Source organism: Hydra vulgaris, chromosome 12 (assembly GCF_038396675.1).
Source record: "Hydra vulgaris chromosome 12, alternate assembly HydraT2T_AEP".
In the NCBI taxonomy this organism is placed as follows: Eukaryota; Metazoa; Cnidaria; class Hydrozoa; order Anthoathecata; family Hydridae; genus Hydra; species Hydra vulgaris.
In genome coordinates this window covers 6,258,387-6,272,653 of record NC_088931.1, presented here as the reverse complement: position 1 = coordinate 6,272,653, position 14,267 = coordinate 6,258,387, and the positions used below count along the sequence as shown (strand labels likewise).

At 27.7% G+C, this 14,267-nt stretch overlaps 1 protein-coding gene across 4 annotated transcripts in view; it reads right to left on the bottom strand.

The window, feature by feature from the left end:
- Nucleotides 1-14,267, bottom strand: part of LOC101239951 (galanin receptor type 1) — a 42,291-nt gene that overhangs the window by 19,014 nt on the left and 9,010 nt on the right. The window contains exon 1 of one of the 4 annotated variants that reach the window (XM_065811352.1): nt 3,618-3,672. The exons of 1 other annotated variant lie outside the window; for it this stretch is intronic. The gene's annotated coding sequence lies outside the window, so the exon portion shown is untranslated. Of the gene's footprint in view, nt 1-2,999; nt 3,191-3,301; nt 3,451-3,617; nt 3,673-14,267 lie in introns of those variants that run through there. 2 more of the 4 variants (XM_065811351.1, XM_065811353.1) reach the window with 2 other exon arrangements.

Below are 14,267 nucleotides of genomic sequence, written 5' to 3'. Positions count from 1 at the left end.
AACAAAATAGTCGTATCGTGACTAAAAAATAAAAGTTGTTTTCTAGCAACTTTGTTTTTAATTACTTTGAAGAATCGTTAGCGGAATTTAAACTTAAAATGTTTAAATCTAAATAAACATTTGGTCATGATAGTAATGCACTTTTGTTTTCAACTCTAATGAAGTCACTTTTTTATCAACTCATCAATGTGGATTCAAGATCTAATTATCAACACTATCAATGCGGATTCAAAAAAAAACTACACTTCTTTATGCAAAAAATTTTTTTGGTTATGAGCATAATAAATTTTTAAAGATGTAATTCAGAAAAACTTGTTATGTCTTTAGACAAAATCAAACTATAATGGTGTATCACTCTTATTAGAAATAATAAAATTGGTATAAAATAATAAACGTTGGAAATCTAATCTAGGTGCAGCAGTTTGCACATTGATATATTATTTGGAAATTCTTATTATCCCAGTAGCTATAATTATAATATTTTAAAACAGTTTAAACTAAAAACAAATTAACTGATCTATTGAGACAGTCAGTTGCTGAATCAACTACTCAGTTATAACCAATTGGGATTGATGTTGATAAATCAATATCTTATATAGGTAGAAATAGTTTTAATTGTTTAGAATATGTTTAAAAAAAAAAGCATTACTCTTTATTACCTTTTGCATTGTCGAATTTTTTGAAAATTCTCAACATGCTTTGGGAGTTTTTATAGATTTATCAATGCCTTCGATCCAATTGATCATAAAATCTTCTTTAAAAAGTTTAGTTATTTTAAATTGAAGAAAATTTCTTTATTAATTAAGGGCTACTATATTTACAGTAATACAACTGTCCCATAGAAAATGGTAGAATAACTTGTGTATTACAAGAAAATCATTAGAAATAACTTGTGAGTGTCATACAAATCATTAGAAGTAACTTGAGGGTTATATACAAATCATTAAAAATAATTTGTGGGTTACATATAAATCATTAGAAAAAACTTGTAGGTTACATACAAATCATTAAAAATAATTTGTGGGTCACTCTTATGTTTCTTATAATAGAACCACTTCTTTTCACAGTTACATTAATAATCTCCGTTAATATTTAAATTTAATAACCGTCAGCCGTTAATTTTTCAACCATTTTTGTTTCATAACAGCATTACAAAATCATTTCTAAATATGAACATCGATTTAAAGAAACTTGTGACTGGTTTAAAATGAATAAGCTGTCTCTAAATATAAAAAAAAGTACTGTTTAATTTAGCTTCTAAAAAAAAAGTTACTGCCCCGAGACGTAACAATACTTTTTAACTTACAAAACTCAAATAAAAAGCGAAATAAATACTAACTTTCTAGGTATTTATGTTGATGAAAAATATAGCTAGAAATATCACATTCATTTGTAACAAAGTTTCTAAACTGTATAAAAATTAAAGTGTTTAACTTTCATCCATTGCTATATAAATTATTAAAAAAATTGCTTGGGGTAATGCCAACAAATCTAAACAGTTTTTTTGTCGTCAGCAGTGGCATATTACTCGTCTTATCAATTTTAAAGGTTTGCTCATGTTAAGCCTCTTTTATTTAAAATAAAATTCTTGATATTTATAAACTGAAGTAACTCATCTCTTATTTCTTTCTATAATTTATATATCTTAAAAGATAAAAATAAATACAACTTAAAAAATAATAGCTTCATTCGTAAAATATTTTCCGAAACTAATTTCGCAAGTCATGTATTCCATTTAGTGGAGATTTTCTTTAAGTGTGGAATAAACATTGTAATTTGGATTTAGAGTAAATTGATGCTATCATGAGCATTTGAATCAAATCAAAATTTTCTGAAACCAAACAAAAATTTAACTTAATTTAAGCCCTGCCCTTGTGCCTTAAAAGCTCGTTTTAGCATTCTTTCTTGTGTTTACGAAAGTTTATTTTAGCATTCTTACTGGTGATTATGAAAGTTTGTTTTATCATTCTTACTGGTGATTCTGAAAGTTTGTTTTATCATTCTTACTGGTGATTCTGAGAGTTAAAAACCAACAAAACCAATCATCGGTTTAATACAATTTATAGTTCGCTGTTCATACAATTAAAATTGGCAACAACAAAAAAAATTTTGCAATAAAACATTTACATAAAGTAGATAAATAAACAAAAACTCAAAGAAGAGGACTTATATAAACAAATAGGAGCTTAAAAGAGAGGATTTATATTAACAAACAGGGGCTTAAAAAAGAGGATGATATTTAAACAAAAAGAGGCTCAAGAAAAAGTATTTTATATAAACAGTCAGGGGGACTCAAATAGGATACGGTTGGCTAGAGTCACCACAATATTTACATAGAGCCACTAAGTTTCAACAAGTCTACAGTAAGATAAAACTGTTATAAAAATTAAATAAACTCCGTTGAAATAATATTATTAAGTAAAAGTCTAAATAGGCAAGTGTATTCAACTAAAAATAAAAAATAATAATAAAAAAAAAAATGGAATAATTTTTAAAAATCATAATCTTGACATTATCTCCGTTTAGCATAAAGAATAAAAGTATATTGAACCAATTCCTTTTAATATATATGAAATTAAGTTTAATAAAATAATGTATATTTTAAATTTCAAAGTTGTCATTTGATTTTAAAATTTCTTTTTTTTTTTCGTGAAAAATTAAGAGACTTAACTGATTTCACCATATAGAAATGGTTATTTTTAAAGCTGTTCCATATCTTAGGCCTTTCATATGCTATGCTGAGTTCTTTTTATTTAGTTAGTTTACGAGTGTATTTGTGAGCCTTTTATTCATTGGTTTAAAAAAAGTTTAATGAGCAATAGATTAAAAATATTGCTTTTATATGTTCAATATGAGTGACCTCCATTTAAAAAGTAACCGATCCCCGCTATTATAGACCTAAATAAAACTACAAGCAAAATAATCAATTATTCCATAAGAATTTACTTTAATTTCTAAAGATGTAAACATTGACATTGTTTGAAACAACACGTACTCACAGAGTTCACAGCTAGTTAGAGTGCATACTTTGTCATTAAAAGGTGATTCAATTCTTGCTATGGCTGTAAAAGCAGCATTAGGCGAGGAAGCAGGGGTAAACACCGTTTTTAAATGTTATTGTTTCCTTATTAATGCTGTGCTCCGCGGTAAGACCATTAGGTCCTTTCGGAGTACCTTGAGAATCAAGCACATACACTAGAATATAATAATAGTAAACTGAGCATTTAAAACCTAAAAAAAAGTTGTTTTTACGCGCAAAGATTTTTAAACTCTTGTTAAGTATAATTATTATTGTACTTACCCAAAAAATAAATATGTTTGTTGAAATTTTTTTATCAGTTTTCGACGAGTTATTAAAACCAGAAGCATAGCAAATAAAAAAAAATTTAACAAGTTTAACACGTTCGTCAACTTATAAATAAAGTTACGGAATCTACAAGGAATACATTTTTATAATCATTCCTAGAAATCGTTTTAAAAAAAATAAACATTGCAAGTTTTCCCAATTTTAATTTCGACATTGATATGCATATATATAAATATAAATTAATAATAACGTTTATCAACAACAAAAATCTCTGAGTACTATTTCTAATGTTATAAAAAATGAAAATTACTTTGTTAAAAACACCATTTTTTTATCAAAAGCTTCGCAAGAAGTCATAACAATGTTTAATGTAGTAAAAATAAAGATCAAATAATAACTTTGTTTCAGACAGAGATTGTTAAATATTTCATAATAAAACACAGTTTTATTTCTATAAAACAATCGTTGAAAAGTTTTTAAATGTTAGATACACGGAATGATTTTTTAACGCTTGCATGTTTTATAGATAAGACATTTAACCAAAAGGATACCTTCGTTTTATTACAACCATAGCGACTTCACACGTGCGGAAAAAAACGCGTTTGAAATTGATTACTCTCGAGGAAAAAATATTTTTGAACTTATCACCAAAAAAGATAAAAAAAAAAAAGAAGGGTTTGAAAGAAACAATAATTTTTAATATAAACGGTTATAAACAGCCAGAGATTATAACAAGGTATAGTCAGTAGTCAGAGAGGATAAATAGGTATGAATAGGTATTGTCAAAAGTTTTGAAAGGTTTAAGAAAAGATTGCTTTGATAAATAAAAAAATGATTTATAAAGCGAAACTTAAATTATTACAAAAGCTTTTGTTCATCTTTTATTTGAAATTTTATCGTTTTAATCTCTCATTTTTTTAATAAAAAAATGTTCTTTAATATAAAAATCTTTTATTCATTTTGAGTTTAGAAACATTATTTTAATTCTCTGTCGTTTCTAAAACATTTAAAAACTTAAAAGTTTAAGCAGTTATAATGTAAAAGTGCATAGTAACTTTGTGATTTGTAAATATACAACAAAACATTTTATGATATATAATGAGAAAAAAAGTAATAACAACTCAATAAATATTAATTATTTATAATTAATAAAAAAGAAAATAAAAAACTTAAATTTAAATGATGCATTCATAGTACCGTAGTTGTCTGAAAACAAGTCTTAAAAAATTTATGAATTATTTTGGTTCAACTTCTATTATAATATGAAATAAAAACAAGTCATGTTCGTACGTAAACAGAAAACGTCATTTTAAAATGGTTTTTATTCATTTTAGGTTATAGTCACTCGTGGTTATAGCTTTTCAATAAATATGCTTTTTATTTTTGACTCAAACTTACTAGAAGCAGAATAAACAAAGAAAAACATTTTTCATTAGCATAGAGATTATAAATACATTACTTTGGTTTTTATAGCATTTACTATTTCTTTCTGGAGATGTCAAGTAACTTATATAAGCTTTTATCATTCATACGTATATAAATACTAGTATATATAAACTACAAACTATTTAATATTGATAAGAAAAAAGATTTTTAAAAACATTTGAAAAAGTAAATTAAATGATAAAAGAAATGAAATCGCAATTATTCAAATTAAAAAAATTTAATGGTAATGATATTAAATACTGCTTTTACAATATAGAGTTTTTTTTTAATCAGACGTTCTTCCCAAATATCTTAGTTTGAAATGATGAAATGATTCTTGATTATTTGTTTGTGACAATGTGTTAGTGTTATTTATTATGAGTTAAACATAACAAAAATTTGTTTAGAATCCACAATTAATACATGTTTCACTTAAATACCTTAAAAGATTTTTTAAGTGAAAACCAAGTTTTAGTACTCACTGCTTTGTTAATGATGGTTTTGTTAGTAAAGATTTAATACCAAGCATTTTTAATTATATATTAGTTAAATTTTTAACAGGCGTTTATAAATTTAGTAAATGTTGTTTTAGTTTTAAATTAATTTCAACGTTACGTTTTTTACATTGTCAAGGTTATGTTTTTCACATCAAGTTTTAACTATGGTGAATTATGTTTTATTCATTTATGAAATTAAACATCCATCTACATAACTGTTCATTATGTAAAAACAGTTTTGAACAAACTTGTTTTTTGTTTCAAATAATTTTTAGAAGTCCCTGTGGTCCGATTTGGGATAAAATATTGTACAACTTAAAATACTTGTCGGGAACCCTAAAATTTAACTTTAGGGATTCTATTATTTTTTTAAAGTATACTTTAAAACAAAAACAACCGTAGATAAAATACATATTGTAACAACTAAGAAATAAGTCGACAGTAACCGCAGAAATTTGTAAAAAATTTAATTTTTTTTGGAAAACAAAAATGATATTAAGCCATAAAAAAAACAAGATTCTATAATAATTTCTAGTAACATTTATAGTAACCAGGGGACTCATAGAAGGGGAGGGGATCTGGGTTGGAATCGGACGGGCAGAACAATTATTAAGTATTTATGCTATAATTCTTCCGAGACAAAAAGTCCCAGAAGAAGAATAGCATTAATACTATAATAATATAAAAGAATAAAAAAAACTGCAGCATAATAGGTTTATTTTAAATCCTAAAATAAACTGAAATATATTATTTTAATTTCCATCTTACGAATTTTGAAAACACATTCATCAAACTGCTTCGAATTCATTTTTTTTTATGTTTGTGAGGTAAGATATAAAATACAGCGAGGTCAGAATTATTTTCATTCGTAAAAATTCAATCTATTTTGCACAGATCGAAATAAATTTCAATAAGTGATTGTCATAAGATGAAAAATTAGATTAAAAAAAAAGACTTACAAATGAGGCGGAGAAACTTAAGATTTGTGTTAAAGAAAATATTACATTTAATGTTAGAAAAAATGTAAATGTTTTTGGCAAAGATAAAAAAACGTAGCTGTATATATATATGCATATATATATATATATATATATATATATATATATATATATATATATATATATATATATATATATATATATATATATATATATATATATATATATATATATATATATATATATATATATATACACATAGTATATATGTTACTGTTACCCGCAGTACCAGGAATTAGTTAAAGGCTAATCTTTATAACTTAATATTGCAACTCTGAGTTTCATTTGTTACCACAATCATCAGGCAAGTAGTAAAAGTTTAATTTTGCTACGATTTGTTTAGTGGACGTTACGGTTTATATTTGTAGCTTGGATCATTACGGAACGGAAATTGATTAGTAGTTAGTTTAATAATATTATTAATTTGTTTTTAGTTAGCAAATAATTGTGAAATAGTTATATATTTAATGTTGTCTAAAATATTCGTTTATGTGATAATGTGCAGTATTTATATATTAAAAATATATAAAGTTAAAAATTGATATAAAAATATATATAACATAATGAAATAAATTACAATAGCTGTGTGTGTGAGTAATTTATTAGTTAGCCTAGATATATGATATATGAAGTAGATTAGTATAGTTATTTTTAGTTGTTAGTCAGGTTTGTAGCGAACTTTGTAATTTTTTAATAAGAATTTATTTTCGTGGCGGCACTTTGATATAATTTCGGTTCTTTTATTTAGCAGTTCCTTAGGTTTTGGATACGATATAATAGCAAATTTCTCAGACAGGCAAAGCGGACACTATTTGAAAATATTTGAGTAAGGGGTACAGACTTGAGAATAGATCATGTTAGTCTAGGGGTTTCGTTAAAATTGTTTCTCAAATCCCAGACTTAGTTTTATAGGGCGGAAGACTTTTTGCATTTAACATTACCGAATGATGATTTGTGGTTGTTATATCTGGTTTTCCACTCACCTTCCGATTTAAACTTTGTTGGGTTGGTTTTTTGCTGCGATGTTGCATTTAAATTTACACGAAACCAAATATATATATATATATATATATATATATATATATATATATATATATATATATATATATATATATATAAATATATATATATTAATATATTATTATTATATATATATAAATATATATATATATATATATATATATATATATATATATATATATCTGGTAATCCGTAAGGACTTGTAGGGGCACTTTAAATTTAAAAAAAAAAAGCAATAATAATTTATCATTGTGTTTGTTTTATCATAACGATTTATTGCCGGCATAAATTTTTGTAATCATAGTTTGTAACAAAAACTAAAATATAACAATCGTAATCGTAACTCGTAAATTTGTCATTTGATTACTTGAATAAATAAAAAATAAATTTATGTGTATAAAATTACGTTAACATAATTTTTTAAAATTCATTGACGGATCCAGGGGGGATGTGGTGATGTATTTTTAAAAGAGGCCCTTTCGTCAATTAATAAGCTTTTTTTTCTTTTTTTTTCTAGCTTTGGTATCAACATCAAACCTCTCCACCCTCCACCACCTAAAATTTTGGGATCCCTCACCGGATTTTCTGGACTGAACTTTATATATATATATATATATATATATATATATATATATATATATATATATATATATATATATATATATATATATATATATATATATATATACATATATATATATACATATATATATATATATATATATATATATATATATATATATATATATATATATATATATATATATATATATATATATATATATATATATATATTTCTTCAACCTCTTATTAAAAAGTTGCATATTAAACAGAGGCGTCCTTGTAAAGAAAATGCTACACAGAAGAAAAATGCTTCTTAGTTCCATGTTTTAAAACAAACTGATAAAGTTTGCAGACTTTGTGGTTTGGTTAATGAAGGGAATAGTCCTAATAATAACAGAGGATGTCACCAAAAACCAAATACCTCCTGAAATTGCCAAAAAATACACGTACATATCCTTTGCTTTTCTAGGAAAAAGACACATTACGCAGGCATACATTGAATATCTAGATGCACGATTGGATGTCAAAAAAATGCATTTAATATTTAACGAAAAACATCCAGATCTTGGTATATAGTACGAATTTTACTTACAATACTTTAATGAAACTTTTTCCCGTAAATTTAGTCGACCACAAGTCGGCACATGTATAACTTGCCAAGAACTATCAACAAAAATAAAACAATCAAACTTATCAGAAAATGCCAAACGTTTGGTAGTAGCTCAGTAAATGATCCATAAAAGACGTGCCAAGAAGTTTTACAACAAAATTTTATTAGTTCAAGACCTTTGTAAGGAACGAGATGATGTTGCAGCTTTTATTCAAAATCTACCATTCGATTTTATTCAAAATCTACCATCACCGCATATACCTATACAAAACATTTTTTGTTTACGGCAACTATTGGTTCACTGTTTTGATATTAGGGATTTAAAAGCAGGCAAATAACATTTTACATTTTACAAAAGCATTGCTAACAAAGGAGCCAATGAGGTTTGTTCAATTTTGGTGCATTATATAAAAAATAATATTGGGCCACATATTAAGTATTTATTTCTATTTTCGGACGGTTACTCCGGGTAAAATAAGAATAATGCATTATTGCGATTTATGTTGGCTCTGACTGACAATAAAAGATTTAAAAAAATTTATCAGTATTTTCTCATACGAGGTCATTCCTTTTTACCAAAAGATTTTAGAGTCATAAGAAAAATGTTCGAAAGCATGATCGTATCTTCGTCCCAGAAGACTACATTTGGTTTCTTTATAAACTCCAGCTCAAAATTTACAGTTAGTTAAAAAGTCCACAAAGAACAGAAAAAATCATTCGTAGCTTCGACATAAATGAGTTTTCAGTATGATTCAGATAGAAAAGGTACTATCATAGCCAAGGAGTATATTTATGGATTGATTCAATATTCATTTTTATTAATAAAAAAACTTGCAACTTCTGTTTCTTTTCCATCAGCCAAGGCTTATGATTTTAAAGTGCTCATTAATCAAAAAATAAAATAAATGATTTAAAGCAAGTTCAGGATAGCATTTTAGAAGAGCAAATGACATTTTATAATAACATTTTTAGCTGGCCAACTGCAAATGTTGAAGATAATCTAGATGAGATTGATGGAGAATATGACTATGTACCTTGAAGATATTAAAACACGACAAATAATTACATGTAAAATGTTAATAAAGTTATTTTTAAGTGTGTTTTCAACTATCACCAATAAAAAATAAATAATTACAACGATTGTTTTGGTTAAATTATATACCTCTAACTCTATTTCTTGCTTAAACAACATAAGCTAAGAACAGTTTTTCAGGTTTTTTTTTATTATTTTTAATTACAAAGTATGAAGGTTATTCGCTATTTAAATTTTTTACTTCTCAAATACTAAATTAAAATTTAAAAAATCCTTTATAGCTCATTTGTTTGTGCGTGAAACAGTTTTTATTGATTCCTGAAATATTCTAATCGAGTGGCTTATGAGGTGTTTTGAAATAACCAATTCGTTTTAAATCGACTTAGAAATTGAAAGTCAAAACTGTTGAAAACATTAATGCATATGACTTGTGAGAATGATATTCTAAATAACATTGACAATATTAGAGCCATTGATATAATGAGAGAAAAAATTAAAATGTTAAAAAACTTATTTAATTAATAATATTTATTTATTTTTGATTACTAATTTTTTATTTTTGTTGCAATTATTAAAAAAACTAACTCTTTTTTAATTAATTTAATATATGTGTTTATAAATTGCAAATGTAATTTTGAATTTTTACCCTTTCGATTTATCGTCCACAGCGAAAAAATCAAATGGATTAACACATCCAAAACAGTCAACATCAATGGAAGAGAGAGGAATCCGTTCCTCAAATGGAAATCAGCTGCTGAAGCCATGCAGTCGCTCTCAACATCTCACTAGTTCAACATTCTACAACAATGCAACCTCCCTCAATCCAATAAAACTCATCGAACTGTCCTTACTTGCAGAAAACAACTCTTTTGATATTATTTTTATCACCGAGACATGGTTCAATGATCAATCAACTCCCTCTCTTCAGAACTACAACCTCTATCGTTCAGACCGTCGCAACCAAAACGGAGGAGGTGTAACTATATACATAAACAGTAAAATCATCTCAAACCAAATAGAGGAATCTCTACTACACAAAGATTTTATTCCTTACTATTCAGAACAATTATGGGTTGAACTAAAGCTTTTAAATGAAACTCTGCTCCTAGGCTGCATTTATAGACCTCCATTCTCAGAGATTTCAAGTGCTATTTTCCATGCCAAAACTTTAGTATCGACTAAAAAATACAAAGATACCATCATTGCTGGTGACTTCAATTTCCCAGAGATTACTTGGACTTCCAATTCAGTCTTTTCCTCTAGTAGAATTGGTCTCAATTCTTTATTGGTCTCTCTTTTTCAAGATTGTCATCTTCATCAAATCGTCACTGTCCCTACTTTTAAACCTGCTAATCGCCCTATGACAAACACTCTTGATCTCATCATATGTGACTCTTCATATCGTGCTAGCAAAATCAACATCGGTCATCCACTCGGTTTTTCTGATCAATATGATTGCTCTATCACCAGGCATTACAAACTGGCTTCTAGCATAAAATTATCACGTTTCAACAGTTCTAATTTTATATACAAGCATGGTAACTACGAAAAAATCAACAAAGAATTCAATAATGTTGACTGGTCATCTATTTTAAAGACTTAAACGTAGAACAATGTTACCAACTTTGGCTCAACAAATACAATGAATGTTGTCTTCAATTCATCCCTCGTATGCCGAACAAACCATCCCCCAAAAAACAACCATGGATGATAAAAGAGCTATTATCTCTTATTCGTCTTAAAAAATCCTTCTGGGCTCGTAACGCCAGTTCAAAATGGAAAATCACATCACTGGTTGGGGAATATAAGGAAACTAGAAAGTTTGTTAAAAAATTAAGTCATTTTTCTCTGAAATCTTTTGAAATTGCCCTTGCCAATGATAAGCGTAATTCTAAAAGACTGTTTTTATACATAAATAGTAAACACTCTGTAATAAATCAGATCTCATCTATGCGAATCACCAGTTCCAGTGAGATCATTAGCTCTGACAAAACCACAATAGCCAACTCACTTAACAATCAATTTCAATCAGTTTTTAGCAAAGAGCCATCCAATGACAATCTTCCCCGTTTTAATCGTAGAACTAACACAATCCTCAATAGCATATCTTTCGATACTCTGGCCACTCTAATGGAACTCTCAGCACTAGATATATCTAAATCACTTGGTGTAGATAATGTCAGTCCTCACATTTTACGCTTTTGTTCTACGTCAATATCTTCTCCACGTACTCTTATCTTTCAAAAGTCATTTGACAATGGTGAAATTCCAAGCTCATGGTCCAAAGCAAATGTAACACCTTTATTTAAGAACGGCTCCAGAATTGATCCATCAAACTATAGACCAATATCCCTGACCTCGATTCCGTGTAAAATAATGGAGAAATTAGTCAAAAAGCATGCAGCATCTAAAATCAAATCTTTTATCAAATAGTCAACACGGAAGAAAGAAGAGAAAAAAGCATGCAGTACAAATCTCCTTGAAACAATGGACTTCTTGACTGGAAATATAGCCAGATAGCTACCAGTTGGCGTCGTATTTCTGGATTTTGCTAAAGCTTTTGACAAAGTTCTACATCAACGAATGCTTTACAAATTAAAAATGTACGGAATCGAAGGCAATCTTCTCAATTGGATAAAAGCTTTTCTACTCAACAGGTCTCAACGAGTCATCCTTGGCGACACTCAATCGAATTGGTTACCTGTGACAAGTGGAGTTCCGCAAGGATCAGTCTTATGTCCAATTTTATTTGTCATTTTCATCAATGATCTGCCGGATGTAATAAGCAAAGAAAACAGTTGTAAGATCTACGCTGATGACACTAAAATCCTAAGCATTGTCAACTCACTTGCTGCTCAAATTCAACTCCAATCAGATATTGACCAAATCTTGGCTCATGGAGCTAAATGCAAAGAAATGCAAGGTCATGCATTTTAGCCAAAAAAAATTAACTCCTTTCAAGTACTCAATGGAGGAATTAGGCCCTTGTTAAAAAACGACTCGAACTACATTGGAAGCAACCACCTCTGAGCGTGACTTGGAAATTCAAATTACCAATGATCTTAAAGTAGAAACCCAATCCATCATTGCCTTATGTAAAGCAAATCAACAACTCTACTCTACCTACATCTGTCCTTTACTTGAGTTTGCAACTCCAGCTTGGAACCCTCATTTGGTGAAGGATGAACAAACTATTGAATTAATACAGCGCAGAGCCACAAAAATACCAGGCAAACTGATAAAGTTAGACTACAAGTCCAGATGTTTACAACTTGGCCTATCTTCTCTTGTTGAACGTCGTAAACGAAGTGACCTCATCCAAAAATATATAATTATTAATAACATAGACATAGTCAACTGGCACTTTCTCCTCATCGCAATCCCACCAAGAGCAAATCACAGAGAAAGACTTCATCATGAAAAGTACAGCAATAGCTTAGCTCGTTTCCACTTTTTTAACAATCGCCAAATAATTGAACATGTTACCAGATAAAGTAATCCATTCTCCAACTGTCAACAGTTTCAAAGCGAGCCTCGATGATTCTAATGTTACTACAGCTCGCAGCTATCCTTAGTGAAAGTTGCAATATGAGCTTCACAAAAATTAACTGTAATCTGACAATCTATAATTTGTATTTTGTCAATTATTTTTAATTTTTTTGTAACAAATATATACTACTACTAATACTACTATATAATATTATATTTATTATACTACTACTAATACTACTATATAATACTATATTTATTATACTATTATACTACTTGTGGCGTTGGCGTTGGAACTATAAATATAAAAAGAGAAGATTGAGCTTCTTAAACTAAATTAATAAATTAATGGGGAACTAAATTAATGTGATTTTTCCAAGTGACATTGAATTTCTTAGAGGTTTTTTTCGAACTAAATTTTGTTCGAAAAAACCTCTAAGAAATTTAATGTTACTCGGAAAAATCACATCAAATTAATTGAAAATAAAATTTATAAGACTCTTATAGCTCAAAAGAAAGTTCTTTTTTTTTGAAAAATGTTTTCATTATAATTTAGAACTACTAATAGAGGTGGATGATAAAGGCCATCACACGGATAAGATGAATTATACTGTAGTCAGTGCAACTAAATCAAACAATTTCCAAACAATATCCAACAATCCAGCTTTTTTAGCTTCATTTTTAAAAAGAAACAAAAAAGTAGTTTTGATGGGAAAATGTAATTTTTTTTCAAAATTTTTTTTTTAAAACACTGGTATTTAGCGAATTGTTACAAAACGGAACGAGACTAAAGAGAGTCTGGTATGTTCGGAGTAATTTGGGTTCTACCTTTTTTGCTTCTCTTGTTAATTTATTGGTTTGTTTACCTACCAGCATAAGAACAACATGTATTGGTAAAATACTGGAGTGATGACTGCAAAGATTAGTGGTGTCCTGGATGGTAATTTTTAATAATCCAACCGGATAACGAATACCCGGATATTCAAAAATTATCCGGTCAAATATCCGGCCTGATAATGTAATTCAAATCCTAAAATATATGTTGTTATGAAAAAATATTGCGGTTATAAACCTTCAAAATGTCAAATTTTGCCTGGAAGCTTTTCGATGTTAATGATAGCTGTGATCACACAGCATAACACAGTGTAACATTTCTAGAGTTTTTAAATCCTTCAATTTTTAAATGACAATAACATTAAATATCCTGTATATCAAAAACCGGATAAAGTTAATATTCAGCCAGATACCGGATATCGAATAGTAATTATATCCGGCCGAGTAGCTTATCCAGAACACCTCTAATAAAGATAATTAGAAAAAAGAT